At 41.0% G+C, this 25,465-nt stretch overlaps 1 protein-coding gene across 1 annotated transcript in view; it reads right to left on the bottom strand.

Annotated features, from left to right (window-relative positions):
• The window catches only part of hs1bp3 (HCLS1 binding protein 3), a 117,983-nt gene that overhangs the window by 43,130 nt on the left and 49,388 nt on the right, over positions 1 to 25,465 (bottom strand). The window lies entirely within an intron of this gene.

Genomic DNA, 25,465 nt, shown 5'->3' with positions numbered 1-25,465 from the left:
AAACCTCACTTCACTTATAATAAAGTACAATGTGACATAATTAAGCAAAGCAAAACTCATAATGCTGTCTATCAAAGAACTCCATCTGCCTAACATCTCAAAAATCAAACGGAGAACCTAAATGCTGAAAGGCAGAGTTAGCAGCTAAAGGAGAAAACACTCCTTCAATTATTTTCTCTGATTTACTAAACTGAAAATAAAATCACTTTGATTAAACCAAAATGTACTATACTTTTAGCTCTGGATAAGACTGTAATCATGAGAATACCACTCTTAGAAAGTTGAGATCAAAGATTATCAAGCTGCAAGATCACAAGCAGCCAATGTGGCTCATTAGTCATAACTCTAATGTGTAGGAAAAAAAACATTTAGGGAGCTTTTTGTTTTAAAATCACCACAAGGGGCATGGTTGCCACCAAAAAGACCAGTATTTATTGGGCAGACCATTCCACTAATATTCTTTGTAACTAAGTTCCCTATATTTTGATCAACTCTTCCCAAACTTTACCTTTTACCTACACTAGCAATCGTTTACAGTGTCAAATTAACCTGCTAACCTGTATGTCTTTTGGATATGGGAGGAAATTTCAGCACCCACAAGTTTACAGTGAGAACCATGCAAACAACACACAGAGGGCATGACAGTTCACTATCTTTGTACCTTCCTCTTCAATTGGATCCTCGACTTCCTCACAAAAGACCACCATCTGTGCAGATCAGAAATAACATCTCCACCTCACTGGTAATCATCACTGGCGCACCTCAGCAATATGTGCCCAGCCCACTGCTCTACTCTCTCTACACCCATGACTGTGTGGCTAGGCACAGCTCAAATGCCATCTGTAAATCTGCTAACACCACAAGTCTTGTTGTCAGAATTTCAGGTGGTGAGGAGAAAGCATACAGGAGTGGTGTCTAAGCAACAACCTTGCACTCAACGCAAGACCAAAGAATTGATTGTGGACTTCAGAGAGGGCAAAACCAGTGATGACAAGTCCTCAGAGGGATCAGAAATGCAAAGGGTGAGTAATTTCAAGTTCCTGGGTGTCAATATCTCTGAGGATCTATCCTGGGCCCAACATACTGAGGCAATTACAAAGAAGACACGACAGCAGCTACATTTCATTAGGTGTTTGAGGAGAATTGGTATGTTATCAAAGACACTCACAAATTTCTACAGATATACTGCGGAGAGCCTTCTAACTGGCTGCATCATTGTCTGGTGGGGGGGACGGGGCCTACTGCACGGGGTCGAAAGTTGTAAACTCAGTCAGCTCCATCACGGGCACTGGCCTCCCCAGCATCCAGGATATCTTCAAGGAACGATGCCTCAAAAAGGTGGCATGAAGTTGACATTTAATTTATGCTCCCAATTTTCTTGCTCAACCTAATGCCCTTGATGGTGAACCGTCTTCTGGTGAAGGTGCTCTACAATGCTGTTGGATTCAGAGATCCAGAGCTCAGGCCCAGTGATAATGTAGTGCCAATGATGTACATCCAAGTTCTTATATACTCGCTGTCTTTGTTCTTCTTAAGCTTAGGTTCTAGTTTTGGCAGATGTTCTCAGTGTTACTGCGGCATAGAAGGTTTGCTTAACAACAAAGATTTATACTTTCTTTTAAAAAAAAGGTCAGTGAATAAATCTTTGAAACAGACAAATCGTGAGGCATAGAACACAATTTTGGATTGTCCCTACACAGGACTGGCACAGACATCATGGACTGAATAAGCTCCTTCTAAGCTGCAAGCTTCAAATGGTTCACCAATAGTCTTCCTTTCAGCCCAATCCCAATCAAAGGGAATGTCTGTCGAAAACACTTCCTCAAGTTGGACACTACCCAAATACAATAGAGAGAAAAAAATTCAAAAACAGGGGTAGGATTGAAATGATACCACTCTGTCTGCAAGCAATTTTAACCACACATTTGTACTTTGGGTGCTTACTTTGCAGGAGCTCAATGTGCTTTTATGTTGTGTAGGGAGATTGTTTCCTAATAATCTACTTGCTAAAGAGCTTTTCATGATTGTTTAGCAAAAACAGATTGTGGCCAATCTTAGATCAGCATTATAACTGCAGGGTAAATGGCTGCTGAGCATAACAAATACACTTGGACTGGCCTTGGTATTAAGTGGACATTTAATTTATGCTCCCAGAATTAAAATTTTGACTTTGAAAAATAAAGTTCCCTTAAATACTTGGTTTCAAATCACCATTTACAGCAGCCCAAGTCCAAATAGAGTTGAGCAGGGTGTGCTTAAGTACATCTGAATGGCTCAATAATTTCTCAGCCCAAGCCCAGTCTTTTCCACGAAAGGAAAACAAGCTTAGTTTATAGAAAAATCTGTTACTTCCTGCCCAATTTTGGGTTTAAAACTCCTTGCTGCTGTGAATGGCAGAATTCAAAACCTTTTTCATCAGAAGCACAGATTTTCCTCCCTTTGACTTTAATTCTCAATTTCTAAAGTAGTGTTTTCCAGAAACTTCAAAATTTCAGTTGGCATGCAAGGATGTTAATGCTACGCGTATTAAACAAACAATCTGAAACCCTAAGCTCCCACGAAGAAAAGGGATGAAGAACTCCATATGCCATAGAATCAAATTTCATTTGCAAAGAACATTTTACACTCAAATGTGTTACGTCCTCATCTTTTCCTACATTCAATTTTTATGACTTACAGAATTCTCCTGTTCCTTTTTATCTTGGGAACTTTAGAGATTGAATTGTTTATTTGGAAAGTTTCATTAACATTCATGCATGCTGGTTGACATTTAGAAGTTTCTTTAAAACTATAATACTGTTCTAACATTTAAAAGTGTTAATTAATTTGTTTCAAATTCAATTATTTTTGAATAATTTGATTGATTTCATATGTACAACCATAGGCCCATATTAGAAACCATAGAAACCATAGCACAGAAACAGGCCCTTTGGCCCTTCTTGGCTGTGCCAAACCATTTTCTGCCTAGTCCCACTGATCTGCACACGGACCATATCCCTCCATACACCTCCCATCTGTCACTGTGAGCTTTTTAATACATTTAAAAATTGTTGACATTAATACTTCATTATTTTGTTTTATATATTTTGCCAAACACACCTTATTAATTAATTCAGTCAGTCAGTGGGTGCCGTCCCGAATCTGGGGTTGGCGGCTATGCACCTCCATCTTCTTTGATCTTGCGCTCTTTTTCTGGCCTCAGCATAACTCAACGCAGTCCATTGCCTCACATTATCGTACCAAGTGGTTTCGCTGCCTTCCTCTTTCCCTCTTTCCTTCTATCATCCCTTCCAATAACAATTTCTGCAGTCCACACCACTTAACAAGTGCCCGGCATATTCCAGCTTCCTTAATTAATTAGTTAATTATGTTCTAATAATCCAATAATGAGAAAGGCAGCCAGCAAGCAGCATTTACACAATTCACTGCAAAGAAATATCAAATGACTGGAATCGACTCCTCTTGTATTCCAAAATGGAAAGATTCACAGCAAACTGCTCATAGTCCAGGGTATAGCCACAATTGACACAGGCTACACCCTAGTGGTTGTAAAGTAAGACAGAGAAAATTTGGATATTAGAACTTCCTATACGTGCAACAAGAAATAACCTTAAAAGTGCTTGGATACAATTATTTCTCTTCGACAGAGCAAGCTGATAGTGTCAGTTCATCTGGCATTCTTACTGACCTTTTATACAGAAATCATCATGACAGGCTGTAATTCTTCACTCCCAGATGAGCTAAATACCTTTTGTGAATGCTTTGAAAGGGAAAATAAAACTAAACCATAGATTATATTTGTGATATAATCTGTAACTAATGATGCCTTTTTTGAAAGCTATGGGAAAATTAGTTTTCAGTTTCTTAAAAAGACTAGCATACCAAAATACTACTATTGCAGTGCTAATCATGAATAAATATTAGCTTTTGAAATGGTTTGACATTAAAATCGGTTTTAAATATGACCTAATTCATTTGTGTAAATTCCTGTAGCAACCACTGACCTTGTCATTTCTGTCTTGAGAGGCCAATTTCAGAACATCTTTCATGAGGGCAAACTCTCAGGAGGCATCAGGCCCTGTTAGTGTACCTGGTGGGGCACTGAAAAGCTGTGCTGAACAGCTGGCTGGAGTGTTCAAGGCCACTTCAATCTCTCACTGCAGCTGTCAGAGGTTCCCACCTGGTCCAAAAGGGCAACAATCATACCTTGCCCAAGAGCAGGGTGAGCTGTCTCGACAACTATCCAGCTGCACTCACATCTACTGTGATGAAGTGCTTTGAGAAGTTGTTCATGGCCAGAATCAGCTCCTGCCTAAGCACAGATCTGGACCCAGTGCAATTTGCCTATTGCCACAATAGGCCTACAGCAGATGCAATCTCACTGGCTCTCCACCAGACCTTGCATCACCTGGACAATAACAACAATACCCATATCAGACTGCTGTTTATTGATTACAGCTCAGAATTCAACACCATCATACGCTCAGTACTAATTAACAAGCTCAAAACCCTGAGCCGATATACTTCCCTCGACAAAAGGATCCTCGACTTCCTCATCGGGAGACCACAGGCAGTGCAAATTGGAGGTAACATCTCCTCCCTGACAATCGACACTAGCCCACTGCTCTACTCTCTCTACATCCAGGACTGTGTCGACAGGCAGAACTCAAATGCCATTTATAAATTTGCCAAAGACACGACTATTGTTGTCAAATGTGTACATGAGTGAGAAAGATCAGCTGGCTGGTTGGTGTCACAACAACCATCTTCCACTCAGTGTCAGTAAGACCAAGGATTGGGCTGTGGACTTTAGGAAGGGGAAGTCGAGGGAACACATATCAGTAGAATGCAGCAGTGGAAAGGGTGAGCTGTTTCATATTCCTGGATGTCAACATCTCTGAAGATCTATTTTGCAACCAACATATTGATGCAATCACAAAGAAGGGACAGCAGTAGCTATATTTCATTAGGAGCTTGAGGAGACTTGGGTCACCAAAGATTCTCACAAGTTTCTACAGATGTACTGTGGAGAGGCATTCTAATTGGTTGCGCCACCTTCTGGTATGGAGGAGCCAGTGCACAGGATCCGCAAAAGCTGCTGAAAGTTGCCAACTCATGGCATGAGCATCTCCAGCATTGAGGACATCTTCAAAAGGCAATGCCTAAAAAAGGAAGCACCCACCATTAAGAATCCCCATCACCCAGGATTTGCCCTCTTCTCACTGCTACCATCAAGGATCGGGGACAGGAGCCTGAAGACATACATACAATGTTTTAGGAACAGCCTCTTCCCCTTGGCCAAAAGAGTTCAGAATGGACAATGAACCCAGGAAATTGAACCTCGGTAATTTTTTTTCTCTTTTTGCACTGCTTATTTAAAATTTTATATATATTTCAACTGCCCTTCAAATCCTTGGAGGAAGAATTCAAGATAACAAGTGCCAGAGAAGTGCTACAGTATAGGGACTCAAGTAACCCGAAGGTGGCTAGAGCAGGGATCCAAGTTACTGGCAGGAAGTGGAGGGCAGAGGAAGCTGTTCAGGAAGCAGAGGCGAGGCTGCGTCACAGGAAGCTGGTGGGAGTGGTCACACGAGGCCGAGCTGGGCTGGGATCCTTTCCAACTCCCCAAACGGACACCAGAGGGAAGGAAAGGCGTCCTCTAGTTCAGGAGGAGGTGAGAGCAGTAGTGGAGGAGACGAGAACCTGCAAGGCGGTGGGAACGAAGCAACAGGGAGCTTGGACAAGATGGGAGAATGCGGTTGAGAGGAAAGTGACCTGGGCGAACCACACCACATCCAATTTCTCATCCAGGCAGTGTACGATGTGCTCCCAAGCCCATCAAACCTGCACACATGGGGCAAGGCAGAGTCTTCTGCGTGCCCACTGTGCTCCAAGCGAGGAACCCTGGAGCACATCCTCAGCGGCTGCGCAAGGGCACTTGGTGAGGGACGGTACAGGTGGAGGCATGATCAGGTCCTGAAGACCATCGCTGAAGCCGTCAGCGCAGGAGTTGAGTGGGCGAAGCGGTTCCGACCCTCCAAGCAGACCATTGCCTTTGTCAGAGCTGGGGAGCAACCAATACCTGCCAAAAGAACATCTGTAGGCATTCCGACCTCTGCATGGGACTGGCAGCTGTTGGTGGACCTCGAAGGGCAGCTGAAGTTCCCCAACCATATCGCAGCCACCACCCTGCGACCAGACATTGTCCTTGTGTCTGAGTCTACTAAGCAAGTGGTGCTGCTGGAGCTGAAAGTCCCATGAGAAGAGGCCTTTGAAAAGACGCTCTCCAAGTACGCAGGACTGGTCAGCAACTGTCAGCAGGCTGGATGGAGAGTGAGGTGTCTCCCGGTGGAGGTTGGTTGTAGGGGATTCGCAGCCCATTCTTTAGTTACAGCCTTCAGCAATTTGGGCATCAAGGGAGAGAGGAAGAGGAGAGCCGAGCCATCCACAGTACCACCGATGCGGCAGAGAGGGCCTCAAGATGGCTGTGCCTCAAAAGAGGGGAGCCATGGAGTCATAAGTAGCTAGCCATCTGGACACAAGCTGGGGTCTGATCAGCCCCGGCTGGGTCACCTGGAGGAGGTTGTATGATGTTGAAAGACCCGAAACACCCGATGATTCCAGGAACATCACTGAAGATGTGTCCAGAAGCATCAGTACATGTATGTACACAGTTATTGTAATTTATTTACATGTTTTTAATTATGTATTACTATGTACTGCTGCCACAAAAAAACATATTATATGACATACATCCCCAAACCAAAAATCTCCATCTCAGAGGCCGACGTTAGGCTGCCTTTAAAGAGATTGAACACTCGCAAGGTGGAAGGTTCCGATGGAGTACCTGGTAAGGCTCTGAAAACCTGTGCCAACCAACTAGTGGGAGTATTCAAGGACATTTTCAACCTCTCACTGCTACAGGCGGAATTTCTCACTTGCTTCAAAAAAAGCAATAATTATACCAGTGGCTTTTCTCACTGTTACCATCAGGTAGGAGGTACAGAAGCTTGAAGGCACACACTCAGCAATTCAGGAACAGCTTCTTCCTCTCTGCCATCTGATTCCTAAATGGACATTGAATCTTTGGACACTACCTCACTTTTTAAAAAATATACAGTATTTCTGTTTTTGCACATTTTTTAACAATCTATTCAATATATGTAATTATCTATTTATTATTCTATTTGTCTATATATTATTTTTTTTTCTCTGCTAGATTATGAATTGCATTGAACTGCTGCTACTAAGTTAACAAACTTCATGTAGCATGCCGGTGACAATAAAACTGATTGTGATTCTGACATATGTAAATAAACCTGATTCTGAATCTATTTTATTTTCTGTTATCAATGCTTAATGTTAAGTAGGCATATTTTGAAAGAAAGTTACTGTCATCACACTAGAGACTATATTACGTAATTTTCAGAGCTCCAGCAGAAGTGCAGAGTCAAAAAATTCTGGACTTAAACTCCAATCTGCAGTTTAAACACAAGGACCTGGACTGGTATTGCTGTTGGGCTCTATACAATACTACATGGTTTGAAGCTGAATGACTTGTGAAATTCATACCATGTCTGTTTGCTTTTGTAGGGACACAGAAGATCTCAAGTGTACCTGGTGTCCTGGTCAGTAAATGTTGCTCTATTGAAACCACAAACAAATTACCTTGCCATTACTGTGAGAACTTGCTGCGGTGAAGGAGCTGCCACATTTCAAATATTACTCTGCAACCATACTTAAAGTCTACTTCACTGACTCAAAAGGTTGCAAATACGCTATATAAATGTAAGATTTAGTTTCAGCGCTAACAACATCCCACATAAAATGCCATTCAACACTTATTATATCATTATTTCCAAACAAACCTGCTGCTGCAGCTGCTATGTGCAACGCATTCAGATATGTCTATACATGGCCTCCTCTACTGCCATGATGAGGCTAAACTCAGGTTGGAGGAGCAACACCTCATATACCATCTAGGTAGTCTCCAGCCCCTTGGTATGAACACAGAATTCTCCAACTTCCGGTAATTCCCTCCCCCTCCCTTCCTCTATCCCTATTTCACATCACCTCCCTCATAGTTCCACCTCCTTCTACTACTGCGCATTGTTCTCCTGCCAATCACCTCCCTGCTTCCCCTTCCCCACCCCTTTGTCTTTCAAATTACTGTTTTTTTCAACTACCAGCATTCTTCAAACCCTCCCCAAAGTTCTTCCTTCAGTCCTGACGAGGGTTTCAGCCCGAAACGTCGACTAATCTTTTCAACTGATGCTGACTGACCTGCTGAGTTCCTCCAGTGCATCTGCAAAGCATCCAGGTGAACTTAGGAAGAGAGTGGGGCACAACAGGTAGAGCTCCTGCCTTAACTCTGGGAAACCCAAGGTCAATCCTGACTTCTGGTGCTGTCTGTGTGGAGTTTCACACTTTTTCTGTGACTGCATGGGTTTCCACCACACGCCCCACCACCCCAGAGATGTTCATATTGGTAAATTAATGGGAGTCTGGGGAAAAAAAAATGGGATTCTTTAGTTAGTGTTCAAGTCAGCATGGACTTAGTGAGCCAAAGGGCCTACTTTCATAGTACGACACCATGACTGTAATTCCACTGGTGATGAAGCCTACATTTATGGCAAAAGAAATACTCGTGTTCAAGCATAAGCAGCTTCCATCAATTCATCCACATGCATGCTAACATTTAATATTTCTGAAAGGACATTTGGAGTTACAATGAAAAAAGCAACACATGTCACTCAGAGCATGTTGTGAAGAGCACCTTTGGGTGCCCGGTTTCCACCCACAGTCCAAAGATGTACAGGTCGATACATCTTTATGGTTAATTGGTCATTGTAAATTGTCCCGTGATTAGGCTAGGGTTAAATTGGGGGTTGTCGGGCAGCATAGTTTGAACAGCCGCACCGTATCTCAGTAGATGAATCAAATAAATGAAGCTTGTAGTAGAACCTCAAACCACATTTTGTTTAAACATCAAAGAACAATATTAAAATGTTAGAATCTGAGACTTCTCAAAGATGAGATGATTATCAATTCCAACAGTGAGAATTTAATAAAGGGCTTTACTCAATAAACTCTGAAATACTTTATGAATTTTTCATGACCTTCACTGTCCATACAAATCATTTTTGTTTTCCCCATTCACCTCAGTATAAAACATTTCCATTCTCAAATGGATTGAATGAATTGAAAAACAGGAGTGGAGCCAACCATTAGCAAGCCCACATAATCTCTGCACTAAAGGCAAGACTATCCCAGCACTGGCCATTTCTCTGTTTCACTATTTTAATTAGCAGGTTTAGACAAATCAAAAAGAATGGGCCGATGAGTATGCAAAACAATTTAGAAAAAGGAGAGAAGTGCAGAAAAGGTAGCATTGATCATCTCTGCAGAGTATATTCACTATTTTGAATATGCTATTTAGTTTTTTTTTTGCACCTTGGCCCTAGACGAAGGCTGTTTTGTTTGCTGTATCCATTACCGTTGAACGATAATTAAGTTTCTTCCGATCTGATGAAATCAAGTTTAAGATTCTCCTCCACAAACCCCACTAATGCACTCAAATCATTTTCATACCTCAGCTTTATACCTATAAGCATCCTTCAAAGCTGCAGTCAAAAGGTGAGCCTTAGCTCCCTCGATTTGAAGCTTTAACTACAGGCCCAAAACTGTAAAGTTGTCTCCATCAAACCTGAGTGCCTCTCCATCTTTTTCCTCCATTAACACTTCCTTAAAACTTACCTACTCACCCAGCATTTGAACAGCTCGAGAGCATGTAGTACCAGGCTCAAGGGCAGCTTCTGCCCTGCCGTTGCAAGACTCATGCAATAAAGACGAACCCTTCTGATCTCTCAATATACCTTGTCATGGACCTTGCACAATACTTGTCTCAAGCAACACACACACACACACACACAAAATGCTGGAGGATTTCAGCAGGTCAGGCGGCACCCATGAAGAGAAATATACAGTTGACATTATAGGTTGAGAGTTGCGACCCTCCATCAGGACTGTAAAGGAAGCGGGCAGAAGCCAGAATAAAGAGGGGTTAGGGGTGGAGTGCATGCTGGCCAGTGACAAGTGAGACCAGTTGAGGAGAAAGGTGAGTGAGTGGGGGGCGGGGGGAACGATGTGAGAAGCAGGGAGGTGATAAGTGGAAGAGGTAAAGGACTTAAGAAAGAATTTGATAGGAGGGAGGTGTTGGAGGCACATGAAGGCGGCAGAGGAGAGAAGAAGTGAGAGAACCACTATAATGAAGGAAAATAGAAAGGGACGGCAAGGAGTGGTTACCGGAAGTCAGAGTAATCGATATTCATGACTTCACATTGGAGATTACCCAGACGGAATCTGAGACGCTGCTCCTCCAACCTGAGTTTGGCTTCATCGTGGCAGTAAAGGTGGCCACAAACAGATATGCTGGTATGGGAATGGCAAGTTGAATTGAAATGGGTGGCCACTAGAAGATCCCAGCTCTCATGGTGGATGGAGTGAAGGTGCTCAACTAAGCTGTCCCCCAATCTGCATCGGGTCTCACCAATATAGGGAGGCCACACCAGCCACACACTTTTTCTGTAAATATAACACCATAAATCAGAGAGCAGTTCAATGCAAAACAGGCCCTTCAGCCCATCTAATCTGTGCCAGCCTCTTCTGCCTAGTCCCATCCGCATCCAGACCATAATCCTTCATACCTCTTTCTTCCACTCTCTCATCAAAACTTTTAAATGTTCACAATTACCACTTCCACTGGCAGCTCGTTCCAGACACCCGTCACCTTATGAGAAGTTCCCTCTCAGATCACCCTTAAATATTTCAGCCAAAACCTATTATCTCTAGATCTAGTCTCCCTCAACCCAAGGGGCATAGAGCCTGCTTGCATTCATCCTATCTAAATCCCTCATAATACTGTATATCTCTAGAAAATCTCCCGTCATTATCCTTTGCTCCAGAGAATAAAGTCCTATCGATTCAGCCTTTCCCTATAACTCAGGTTCTCAAGTCCAGGCAACATCCTTCTAAATTTTCTTTGCACTCTTTCAAACTTCGTGATATAATTCAAGCTTATTAACATCTTTCTTATAGGTAGGTGACCAGCAGACACAATATATGCTAATAACATGCCAATTACTCATTATCCCTTTGAGCAACCATTTAACAACCTGCAAATTTACCCTCTGGGAATCTTGCTTGAGGATTCCTCACTCCCTCTGCACCACTGATGTTTCAGCCTTCTCCCCATTTAGATAATAGTTTGCATTATTGTTCCTTTTACCAAAATGCATTATCATACATTTCCCAACACTGTATTCCATCTGCCACATTCTTGCCCATTTTTCCAATTTGTCTAAGTCCTGCTGCAATCGCATTGCTTCCTCAGCACTACCTACCCTTCACCTGTCTCTGTATCACCCTCAAACTTTGCCACAAAACCATCAATTCCATTACCTAAATCATTGACAAACAATGTGAAAAGTTGCGGTCCCAATACTGACCTCTAGTCACCGGCAGCCAACCAGCAAAGGCCCCTTTATTCCCACTTGCTGCCTCCTGCCAGTCAGTCATGCCAGTATCCTTACTATAAGGCCATAGGATTTTATTTTGTTAAGCCGCCTCTTGTGTGGCACCTTATCAAATGCTTTCGGAAAATCCAAGTAAATGACATCCACTACCTCTCCTTTGTCCACTCATGCATTAGGGCGAGAAGAACTCTAACAAATTTGTCAGAGAAAATTTCCCCTTACAGAAACCATGCTAACTTTGACTTATTTTATCATCAGTCTCAAGTACCTCAAATCCTCATTCTTAATAATAGACTCCAACACTTTCCAAACCATTGAGGTTAGGCCAACTGAGCTATAATTTATTTTCTTTTGCCTTCCTCCCTTCTTAAAAAGTGGAGTGATATTTGCAATCTTCCAGTCCTCCGGAACCAAGCCAGAATCAAATGATTCGTGAATGATCATGACCAATGCATCTGTCATCTCTTCAGCAACCTCTCTCAGGGCTCTGAAATCTAGTCCATCTGGTCCAAGTGACTTATCCACCTTAAGACCTTTGAGTTTGCCTAGCACTTTTTCCTTTGTAATAGCAATGGCATTCACTCCAGCTCCCTGACACTCACAGACCTCTGGCACACTGCTAGTGTCTTCCACAGTGAAGACAGATACAAATTACTCAGTAAATTCATTTGCTATTTCTTTGTTCCCCATTACTACTGCATCAACATCATTTTGTAGTGGTCCAATATTAATTCTCACCTCCCTTTTACTCTTTATATAACTGAAAAAACTTTCGGTATCTATCCTGCTTTATATTATTGGCTAATCTGCCCTCATATTTCATTTTTTCCCTTCTTATAACTTTTTTTAGTTGCATTTTGCTGGATTTTAAAAACTTCCCGATCATCCAACTTCCCACTCACTTTTGCTACCTTATATGCCCTATCCTTGGCTTTAATGCAGCCTATTGTCAGCAACAGTTGCCTACTTGCCTACCCCTGCCATTTGAAAACTTCTTCCTCTGTGGAACAAATCTATCATGTGGCTTATGAGCTATTCCCAGAAAGTTCAGCCATCTCTGCTCTGCCATCATCCCCACCAGTATCCCCCTCCAATCCACCTGAGCAAGCTCCTCTCTCATGCCTCTGTAATTCCCTTTATTCCATTGTGATACTGATACATGTGACTTATGCTTTTCCCTCTCAAACTGCAGTATGAATTTGATCATATTATGATCACTGCCTTTTAAAGGGTTCCTTTACATTAAGTTCCCTGATAAGAGCTGTGCCATTACACAACACTCAATCTAAGATGGCCTTTCCCCAAGTAGGCTCAAGCACAAACTGCTCTAAAAAGCCAATCTCATAGGCATTCAACAAATATCCTCCCTTGCAATCCAACATCAACCTGGTTTTCCCAATCCTCTTGCATATTGAAGTCCCCCTTTGCAATTGTGTCATTATCCTTATTACATGCATTTTCCAGCTCCCTTTGCAATCTCAACCCCATATCTTGGCTGCTATTTGGAGGTCTATATATGATTCTCATAATGGTTTTTTTTTTACCTTTGCAGTTAACTCCACCCACAAAGTTTTGACATTCTCTGACCTCATGTCACCTCTTTCTAAAGATGTAGTTCCATCTCCCACCAACAGAGCCATACCACTGCCAATGCCTTCCTGCCTGTGTATCCTTTGATGTTAAACTCCCAACTATGGGCTTCTTTCAGCTGCGACTCAGTGATGAACTAAGAATGTGGAATGTGGCATAGAGTGTAGCATATCTAAGTTTTTGGTGGCACTAAGTTGAGTGGAAAAGCAAATTATACAGAGTCTGCACAGATATACATATGCTAAGTGAGCAGGGAAAGATCTAGCAGATAGAATTGGTTAATGTGAGGTCAGCCATTTTGGGTGCAAAAATAGAAGATCAGATTATTATTTAAGCAGTACAAAATTGCAGCACGTGTCATGCAGAAGGATCTGGCAGTACTTGTGCATGAATCACAAAAGTTTGGTGTGCAGGTGCAATAGGCTGTCAAGAAGGCAAATAGAGTACTGGCCTTAATTGCGAGAGGGATCAGATACAGCAACAAGGACAATATGCTGCAACTGTAGGCGCTGGTAACGCTACACCTGGAATACTGTATACAGTTCTGGTCTCCTTACTTGAGAAAAGATTCACTGGCTTTGGATATGGTGTTGAGAAGGTTCACCAGGTTGATTCCAGAGATGAGGAGGCTAGCCCATGAGGAGAAATCAAGTCCCCTGGGACTTAACTCAAAGAAATACAGAAGAATGAGTGGGGGTCTTATAGAAACATTTAAAAAAATTATGGAAGCGATAGACAAGATAGAGTCAGGAAAGTTGCCACCACTGGTAGATGAGTCCAGAACTAGAGGACATACCCTCAAAATTAGTTCGAATAGATTTATGATGGGTATGAGGAGGAACTGCTTTTCCCAGAGAGTAGCAAATCTGTGGAATTCTCTGCCCAAAAGTAGTAGTACAGGCTACCTCATCGAGTATATTTAAAGCACAGGTAGGGAACGAAGGATTATGAGGAAAACTGAGGTAGGTGCGGCAGAGTGCACATCACCCATGATCTTATTGAATGGTGGAGTCGGCTCAATGGACCCATTCCTGCTGCTATTTCTTATGTCAGAAATAACCCCAAAACCATTGCCAGGATTTTGTGTATTTCAATATGACTTGTCATACATACAATTTAGAGCAACTAAGTTGGAATGCTGAAACATTGCTTGTATATCTCCTTAAGCTTGTACACAAATGACATTACTGGAAAAATAAAGATAGTGTTCACACATGTGAATACTTTCAGGAAGTCCTAAGAAATAAATCTTCGGGATTGCCTCACAATTGTCTCCTTTTATCATGTGCTGAAAATATTTAGGTTCAGTATGCAATATTATTTAGTTTCAATATGCAATATCATTTTTACGTTGATAAATGAAGCACTCAGACAGAGTGATCAAACAGACAAGATGTGATCAATTGCTGGATTAGATGACTGCCCAGACACCTTGATTTCAAATGTGAAAAATAAAACAAGAGCATGTTTTTCTGTATTTGCTTTATCAAGATCTCTTTGGAAAAATATTTCCATTATTCATTTACTGCTTTTGTCCATGTAAGATAAATCTGTACTCATTGGATTGATATTCTTCAAACTGCTAATGTTGTCATGAAGCCCAATTATGTAACAAATGATATCCATACACAATGAAATATTAAATATAAGCTACAATACTCCAGATGTACACTATGGCAGTACATAACCAATTTAGAAGCAAGACTATATTCCTCTTTATTGCACAAGATGTGTCAAAGTCTTTTGTTGCTCCCATATCACAGCTTAACAAATTCATTTTATCAATTATTTATTGGCTTAATGGAAAGATTTTCTTCAAAATGCTAATTTGGCCACAAATGCTTCCATTTCAGCCTGATTGTGAGTGAAATTGAACGCTGTCCAGTCAGCAATGAACATCTCCACTTATGATGGGAGAAAGGCCATTGTTAATGCAGTTGCAGATTGTTGGACTTTGAACAGTGCACACCTATGTCAATAGACCAGGACAAGGATGATCACATGCCTTAACTACTTTCTTTTCTTCCAGCTTGTAGAGAACTTTTTCACTAGCTCCCATTAACCATGTTTTTTTTAAAATACCAGACTCAGTCAAATGCCATCTTGATACTAGCAGCATTTACTCTCCTTTAGCTTCTGGAATTCAGCTCTTTAATCCATGTTTGGACCCACAGGTTCTGGCTAAGCCCAGAATGAGCACCAGTGAGCAGATTCGTAGTAAGCAATTACTGGAGCAGCCCAGCTGATGCCACCTTCCATCAATGCTAATGACTGGGGATAGACAGATTGGGAATGAGCTTCCTTTTGGGCAAGTTCCAGCGACTTATATTTAACCCAAATTACCTAAGAAATCATTTGCAAAAAATTGATTTGACCTAGTTTCTAACTTATTGCATCTTAGTAATTCAGACCATAAATGCATATCCAAAAAAAAAAATCCTGAACTAACAATGCCTTCAGTTTGGAAAACAAAAACTTCATTCCACATTTTCAACAACATTTGCCTGTGAAGTCCCAGAAACTTCAATTTTCCTCCTACTGTGAACACTAAAGGACACATCTCCCACCTTGCATTGCTACTAACAGGGAAAAATGAAGCCCAAGAGTCTCACATGAATAGTAGGGATTGCATCTTCAAACTGGCTACAAAGCAATTCTAATAGCCATATATAGAGCAGAAATTAGATGATTGTTTCAAAAGAGGTTTCCAGTTTGAAATTGTAACTCTTTCTTGTTCCAGATTTACTTATGGTGATATATAACATTTACCAGGTCAAAATACAACCTGTCACGATATTTTGTATGGATCTATCTGAAGACACTCATTCAGTGACTCCACTTTAAGGACAGGGATTAGACATCTAGCCTTTGTAGAGAGAAAATTTACAGAAAATCTATTAAAGCATGACAGATTGGCCAGAAATTACTGTAAATAACTGGCAATTCTACAAAGACCTTCCTGTATTTTGCATGCAAAACCATACCGAAGTTTGGAATACCATTAACGCTTGCACAAACACCAGTTTCAGAGTTTTAACTATTTAACAACAATTTTTAGGACTAAAATCAGCCTGTGTTGAGGTTTTTAAAACAACCATATGACAAAGAACCAGAAGCTGATGTGGTTGCACATGGGATCAAGGTTCAGTTGTTATAAAATAAAACTGTAAACTCACATGAAAGTGATTGATAGGTTAAATCTTAATCTGATTTTATTCCTCCCTAGAAAATAAGCCAGGACCAATTTTAGAGAATTTGCATTGACCTAATAAACCCCCAACAGTATGCAGACACTTCATAATCTTTAAAACACAGCAAATTTTAAGTAAATTTAAACTCCCACTGTCCATTGGGAACATACATTTACATTCAAATTAGCATCCAGGGATTATAGCACTCCAATTCTGCAAAAATCACAAGTGCAATTTTATGAAGGAAAATCCAGACACTGAAAATTAAACTTTAAGTATTTTGAAAGGAACTAAGTCTGGCTAGTCGCAAGCCATCAATTTATTTCCAGACATTATTGCTATTAAAACAAGCTATCAGTGACCGAGTTCAATTGAAAAGGTAATACAGTAGATTGTTTAAAAGATTGTTGTTAGGTAGTACATTTTCCCATTTCTTAATCTGTCATGGTGTAATGACAATCAAATCAATATTCTTTGTTTGCTTTCAAATGCAGAGCAACTTCAGTGAGGCTATTCTGCAGTGGTACTATTCTATTTAGCAGCTAGATATCCATGTTAAGCCAGCACAATAGACTACCAAGCAAGTTAGGGGGGCATCCAGAGGGACATCAAATGTGAACAATAAACACTTTCCTTATGGGGCCCGTCCCTCTTACCCCAGAGCAGAGATTGAAAGCAGCAAAGATTTAAGTGTTGAAGTATGGCTGAAATGGCACAGCTCAATTGCATAAAATGTGATTCACCTGGAGCAGGGGTCCCCAACCATTTTTGCACTGCGGTCCGGTTTATTATTGACAATATTCTTGCGGATCGGCCGACCCCGTGGCGGGGGGGGGGAATGCCAACGGACGAGAGTAGCAGTTAAATATGTTGTGTTTATCCCGAGAGACTACAATGACCATGAAGCCTTGCGCAGGCACCAGTGTGCATGTGTGACTTGCACATGTGTGTACATGCCGATTTTTTTCCTACAAATCGTTTTTGGCGATTCTGTTCGGGGGCGGGGGGGTGTTAATCACAACCGGAATATAAGTGATAAGTGGCTAATACACTCAATTTTGTTTCTAAAAGGGTTTATCTAACGAATTTAATATTAAACACACAGCACATATTTTCCTCGCATGAATATAGTGATAAGTCAATTATCGGGGAGGAGGGGGAGCTTGAAGTAAGTGTTGAAAAAACTTCCAGTAGAAGTGGTAGAGGCAGCTTTGATATTATCAGTTAAAGAAAAATTGGATAGCTATATGGACAGGAAAGAAATGGAGGGGTATGGGCTGAGTGCAGGTCGGTGGGACTAGGTGACAGTAGCGTTCGGCACGGACTAGAAGGGCCGAGATGGCCTGTTTCCATGTTGTAATTGTTATATGGTTATACAAGTCAATAGCATCATAACATTTTAAGTAATGTTTGGATATTAAACACACAGCACATATTTTCCCTGTATGAACATATAAAATCATTGCAACACACCAATATCGCTGAATCAGTGGGAGCCCTGGGCTTGTTTCCCTGCAACAAGATGGTCCTATCGAGGGGTAACGGGAGACAGCGATATTCGCAGAGGGTTCCTTTGTCCAGTATATTTCGCAATTTAGTTTTCATTGCATTCATCGCAGAAAACTCTGCTTCGCAGCAATATGATGTTGGAAATGGAAGCAACATTTTCAGCGCTTTCGTGGCTATCTCAGGATATTCAGCCTTGACTTTGATCCGGAATGCCAGCAGAGTTGTTATGTCAAACATACTTTCCAGCCCGCCATCATTTGCAAGCTCGAGGAGTTGATCTCCTTCCCAGCTGACATGGATGACGCGCGGGTAATGACCTCACATGCGTAATGGCTCAACAGTGGGTGTGACAGGGAATGAGGAAAGGTGCAGCTGACTCCTATCGCCAAATCATATCGTTTCCTCGCGGCCCAGTAGCACATGTTTTGCGGCCCGGTACTGGTCCGCAGCCCGGTGGTTGGGGACCACTCACCTAGAGTTTGCTGTTCACTTCAAAGAGGCTACAAATTGGAAACATTTCCATGCTATGTTACCAAGAGATAAATGGCAAGAATTTAGCGATAGGTCTTGGAAACAGCCAGCTCTTTAACCAATTCTCTGAATTACTCCAACCTCAGAGGATTAGTTCAGTTCAAATATTATCAGGCACATCATCTTAAACTCCCAAACAACCATGCTTATCATCTCTAAGCTCCCAGCACCACAGCCACTAGTTGATTAGTTAGAGCCACGTTTCAGCCTTTGATAGAATAAGGATTCCTCACACAAAACAACAGATTATAAAATGAAATATTGCATAAATCGTCAGCATCCAAACAACTACTTTCACGATACGCAGGACAGTCAATTTTCTACTGAGATCAACATGGCGCTACCAGCAGATATGCCCATAAATTACCCAGGGAGGAGACTGGAGTGTAGCTTCACCTCAGCAGAGCAGTTCACTATTCTCAGGAGGCCAAGTCAAGGGCCCAATATGGCAGCACAGACCACGGGCGAGAAATCCACACACTGTTAACCTGGAACAAGAACAGTGGGCCACCGAAATTATATGCCTGGGGAAGAGACAAATTACTCTTCTTCTTTTAATGATGTTGGAGTAAACACAGTCTGTTGATGTTAAGCATGTATGTTTTGCCACTTCTTTAAATAGGTATATATTTTTTTCCTTTTAATATAGGTGGACATAATAAACATAAGAACACAAGAAATAGGAGCAGGAGTAGGCCATCTGGCCCATCGAGCCTGCTCCGTCATTCAATAAGATCAAGGCTGACCTGGCAATGGACTCATCTTCACCTACCTGCCTTTTCCCCATAAACATTAATTCCCCCCTACAATACAAAAATCTATCCAAACTTGTCTTAAATACATTTACCAAGGTAGCCTCCACTGCTTCATTGAGCAGAGAATTCCACAGATGCACCACTCTCTGGGAATAGCAGTTCCTCCTCATCTCCATCCTAAATTTACTCCCCCAAATTTTGAGTCTATGTTCCCTAGTTCCAGTCTCACCTGCCTCGATCTTGTCTATCGCTTTCATAATTTTATATGTCTCTATAAGATTTCCTCTCATCCTTCTGAATTCCAGTGACTACAGTCCCAGATGACTAAATTTTTCCTGGTAGTCTAATCCCCCTCATCTCTGGAATCAACCTGGTTAGTGTCCTGAATTTGCCAAACATTCACGCTGCAGGTTAGCCTGTTGATGGACTTTCACCTGCTGTTTTCTGGCAGAGAGACCATTGCAATGGGGGAAGCTTTGTACTGGTCTGAGAGCTGTGAACCTCTGGGAAAAAGTCTGTACTGTGGACCTTACTGAGACAGGTATCATCTTCCAGGGTAGAAGTAACAGGCAATAGTGATCCAGACCTCCATGTGCAATTGAAAAGAGCTGCAAATACCTTTAAGCTTTGGCAACTGCTGTTGGCTCTTTGCAACTGATTCATTATAGCCACCAAATTTTGGCCAATCTTCAAGCTTCCTTACATCTACCCTTTAAACGATGCCATCCCAAAACAGGCTTATCACTTGTCTAACATAAGCGTTAATCAGCACAGCTTGCAACAAGCCAGTTATCTAGTTGTTTTAGACATACGTGTTATATGCTACTTAACAAACATGTGTCTTTTGCTTCTTAAAGCAATCGTGACCAACTGAAATACAAGCCAGTGTCAGTTCTGTTTAACTGTATGATTTTGCAACATTATTGCAGTGGCTGTTGATTTTCTTGGCTTCAATATATTTTACCACAAATTGTTGCTTTCAGCAGTTCAGGATGGCATACCTTCACAAAAGAAGCAATAATGTAACCTATACTTAGAATACTCTGAAACATAAAACATACATCTATGGTCACTTAGACCTGTATACCTCGGGAAATTCATACATTTGAAACTGAAGCACTGAAATAAAGAAATTGCTAAAGCTTACTTTAATTATTACATTCTGATGAAAGATCATTGACCTGAAATATTAACACTTTCCTCTCCATAGACACTACCTGAACTATTAAGTGGTTTCAATATTTTCTGTCGGTCATTTTAGATTTTCAATACCTGGAGATTTTTGATGTCTATATTTTCACTGGTTGGGACACAGTTGGTGTGTTGTGAACAATAAGCACAACAGATCTTACGGGAGACCTCTGGGTCCTCCAGTGGGTAAAGGGCAGGTTTAAAAAGTTAACAATCAGGATGAAGCAGTTTGAGAAACTAGAACAGTTCTACTCAAAAGTTCAGGGTAAAGAGATTCTCTCTCTTCTTGGTTTATTTCCCCTGATAAATGGGTGGACATTTCACGAGAGGTGATAGATGTAAATAAGAAATGAGAACAGCAGTAGCCATGTAGCCTTTTAAACAAAGAACAAGAGAAGTGAAAAGAAACCTCCTCATACAAATGGATGCTAAGCACTGCATGAAAGGCTGCTGGAATCTGATTCCATGGCAACTTTTCAAAAGGCATTTGGGCATATACTTGAAGGATTAATTCTGTAGGATTTTTGGTGAAAAGATTTGTGTGTAACTAAACTCAACACCTTTCATAATGCATAATGAATGTGCTGACTATAGGCTATCTGGGCTGTTGAATTTTATGGTCCAATGACAAACTGGACGAAAGATAATTCAAGCCCAGTGGAAGGAAAAACAGCAATCTAGGACCCTATTCATGTAAATACCACATTACTATCAATTAAACTGTCAGGGTAAATTATATCAGATTTGAATCTTTTTTTCAGTTTCTTGAACAACAATGAAATGGTTACAGTTATCTGGAGGCCAAATCTTTCTACACTGTTTAGCTCCCATCTCTTTACAAGTCAGGAATACAATTTATTAACTACACTCCACTCTCCACATCCCTAGCCTCAAGCACAAGGAGTAGATTTATCTTGTAATTGATGCAGACAATCATTAAAAATGGCCACACTGTCAAGCCTTGAGCACTATACGACAAGCTGCATGACAGTCAAGGCAAAAAATAGAAGCTTTCATCAGACACCAACCATTTAATAATGCAGAAAGCCTATAAATGCAAAGAAAGCATGGAGGTAAAATTAAAATTAAAAATTAAGCTGGCAAAGAGAAGGTCTAAAAATATACTGGCAAGAACAATGAAAAATACAAAGGTGTTTTTATGACTGCATAAAAAGAACAAAAACAAAGAAGGGAACAGTTGGGCAGAAGGAAATATGCAGGTGAGTCAAAAGATGTGGTTCCTTAATGATTGCTACTTCACAAAAGAGGGGGGTGATGGCAACATTGCACTTAAAGAAGAGCCTGAAAGATTGGGCAAAATCTCCATAAGTCTTTAGGGATTGAACATTATTGAAAATGGATAAATAGCTAGGACCAAACAAGCTCTGTCCCAGAAAGTAAGGGAAGAAATTGTGAAGGCACAGATAAAATATAGACACAGAGCACTGATTAGTCAAGGGAACATTTCACCTGACCAACAAATTGAACTTTTTGAGCAGATCATAAGCATTGATAAGCAGTGTACTTGATGTAGTTGACACGGATTTTAAGCGAGGATTTTGATAAACTTCCATGTGGCAGACTATTCAACAAGGAACAACTCCAAGAAATTCAAGGGAGTATGGCAAATAGTATTAAAATTAATGGTAACAGAAAGCACAGGACAATGATTGATGGGTGATTCATGCATTTACACATGGCTCAGTATCCAGACATCCCATCCTGCAAAAACTCATTTCAGGGAGATAGCACCACCATTTCAGAGAGGCAGCACCCCCACCCCCCGCAACCCCATATCCCACCCTCCCCAATTGACCTCCAAGGGCGCATGTATACGGGACATTTGATTATGAAAGAACACAACAATTTATTTGACACATATTGAAACTATTTATACACACACACACACACACACACACACACACACACACACACACACATATATATTTCCTTGTTGAGTATTTTGTTGGCAATCACAATGCTAATGCAAATAGCTTTTCTATTTCTTTTGGTCCCTAAAAGAAATAAAAGCATAAGGTGTATCCTTATTACACTGTCTTATGTAATACTTTGTTTAGTGATTTTTGTCTAATCTGTAAACCAATCTGTAAACTGGGTATATGAAGAAAATGTGACATTAAAATACAGTATGTACTGACATATTATCAGAGTCGTTTTTTTAATTCTATTACAACTTTAAGCACATCTACAGGGAGTTTGACCTCATCATGTACAACATCAATAGAGTAGCTCCTTAGCAGCTAGCCAGCTAGTTTAAATGACGTTAGCTATGCTAATGAATGAATGACACATGTTAAACTCACCTCAACATGTCTTTTACAGTCCTAACCCACTGTGGGCAATAGAAAGGTCACTGTTGCAAACAGTGCAGTGAGCAACACTGTCATTATTTTTGACCCCTATTAGGCAGGTGTACACTTTAGTGTAGTCTGGGGTGACGTACGTTTTATATTTTCTTTTTTTCCAAACACTTTGCCATGGCGGTGCAGGACATGGAACTGAACTGACAGAGAGACAAAGGTCGACTGTAAAGCCCGCCCACAGAGAAAACTGATAGGTCTACTTAGCACAAAGAGAGACCAATCAGGATGCTCGCTCTTGCTCCCACTCCGGCTCTCGCTCCCCCCTCCCTCTCCCTCTCATTTCCAGGATATTGTATATAACTTGTGGGCGTCGGGGAGCTGCTAATAATATGCAGGAGACTCCCAGAACTTCCGGGACAGGTGGGATGTCTGCAGTATCTGGTATCATGCTTTGTGATTTATATATTAATGTTTTGCAGTTGAATGCAAGGAGAAAGCTTTGCATTGCCAAAAGGTATAGATGCTCTGGTCAGTTGAGAAGCAGCAAATGGAATAATCCAGTGAAGTGTAAGGAAGTATATTGAGGAAGATGCAAAAAGATGAAGGAACACCTAATAAATACAAGGATGAGCAAAGGGTCTATTTATTGAACTTCTTTGATGCAGTGAAATGTGCAATGAAACCACTGAACATATTGAATTAAAGCTTAAAAAAGGAATTTCATAAGATACCACATTAAAGGCTATAATGTAAAATAAAATATCATGGTGAAGGAGGTAAAATTAGCTGATGAGCAGGAAACAGTAAAGGGATAAATGGGTCTTTTCCTAGTGCATTTAGAGCCTGTTTGCTAGACTAACAGCTGAAAATGGCCAACTGCCTAACAAGGAAAGGGTAGACAGGTGGGGCTTGTAGCTGCTGGAGTTTTGAAGAGTGAGAGGTGAAACATTTAAGATTCTGGGGGAACAGACATCTGCTGAAAGAACTGAGCAGGATGAGTGGCATCTGAGGGAGGAAAAGGTTTTGACCCAAAACATCGACAATTCCTTTTCTCCCACAGATGCTACTTGACTAATGAATTCTTCAAAATTGTTTGTTGCTCCAGATTCAATATCTACAATCGTTTGTGGCTCTAAACATTTGAGGATGGAAATGGAGGGGCATCACTATTTGAATACATGGGATGCCCATAACAATGTTAACAATTAGAAAGTTTGGATAGTACATAATAGAGGAGTGCAAGAGGATTTACCTGAAGTACATATTATAATAAGTAGAAAAATAAGGGGGCAAATACAAATGCAGGTAGATTTAAAGTCAATGGAGCAGTGCCAGGGATATCTGAAAATTACGAGGACATTACAATTCAGAAGCATATGCTTGCTAAACAGTAAAAACAGATGTAATGCAAAAAGCTAAGAAATGCCACAATCGGTGGAACATATCAAAGCTCCACAGTCCAACCAGATCTAGTGTTGAATCATGGAGGACAATTAAGACAGCCTCAGGATATGCCAACTCAATGAACATCTCCACCCTCAATGATACAGGTCCAGCATGAGAGTCCCAAGGACTGAAGCATTTATAAACACCTTCAGCCAGAAGTACCATATAGATGATCAGTCTCAGCTTCCACTTAAGATCTCCATCATCATAAAAACCAGTCTGCAGCCAATTTGCTTGACTCCGTATGATGATAGGAAATGAGACCACAGGACACAGCAAAGATTATGGAACCAGACAACATCATGACTACAGTACTGAAGACCAGCACTCCAGCTAATACTCATAGATAATGCTCCATACACTACAGAGAATATTATGTAAACCTAAAAACATCTATGCACCTTACAAAACCATTTATAGCCACAAAGTTATACTTGGGGCAAGTTTTTTTTTCCCCCAAAAGCAACTTTTTTCTAGATTTTCAGTTTTGTTTGACCATGTTCCTGTAACTGAACTCAGAACATTTTACTAAATTAAGAAGTTTCAGACAGTGCAAATTATCATGGTTACCATCTTCTGAAGTTAGAGAGAGCATACAGTATTTCCACTGTAGCACATCAGAATTTAGCAAGAAAATGCCAACATAATGCAGTGAAGGGAGTGGTTTTAATGGACTAATGTCTCATTTACGTGCTACGGAAGAGAAGAAAGGATCTTAAATTTGGTGCTGTAGCAAATATACCATCAGATTTTAATTTACCTGCTAATATTGAAGGATTATTTAGGACGAAAGGAAAACTACATAAATCTAGTTGGAGAACCTCTACTTCATGATCATGAAACTGCAATAACTGAAATAGCACATCATCAACATTCAAGACACAATAAACCCCTTCATTCAAACATTTCACTGAAACTTACTAAAACAAAGTAGACTAAATCACTTCTTAAACACAAGAAAGTCTGCAGATGCCAGAAGTCCAAAGCAACATACACAAAATGCTGGAGGAACTCAGCAAGTCAGGCAGCATCTATGAAAATGAACAAATAGTCAATGTTTCAGGCCAAGACCCTTCTTCAAAACTGGAAGTGAAGGGGGAAGATGTCAGAATAAAAAGCTGGGGGAAGGTGAAGGAGGTGAGCTAGAAGGTGATAGGTGAAGCCAGATGGGTGGGAAAGGTAAAGGACTGGAGATGAAGGAATCCGATAGAAGAGGAGAGTGGACTATGGGAGAAAGGGAATGAGGGGAGGAACGGGGGGAGATAATAGGCAGGTGAGAAACGGTAAGAAGCCAGAGTGAGGAATAGAAGAAGGGAGGGAGAGGAAAAAGTTCTTCACTGGAAGGAGAAATTGATATTCATGTCATCAGGTTAGAGGCTACCCAGATGGAATAC

This window comes from Mobula birostris, chromosome 2 (genome assembly GCF_030028105.1).
Source record: "Mobula birostris isolate sMobBir1 chromosome 2, sMobBir1.hap1, whole genome shotgun sequence".
NCBI classification, from domain to species: Eukaryota; Metazoa; Chordata; class Chondrichthyes; order Myliobatiformes; family Myliobatidae; genus Mobula; species Mobula birostris.
The sequence above is the reverse complement of the archived record's forward strand: the minus strand, read 5'-3'. Positions and strand labels throughout refer to the sequence as shown.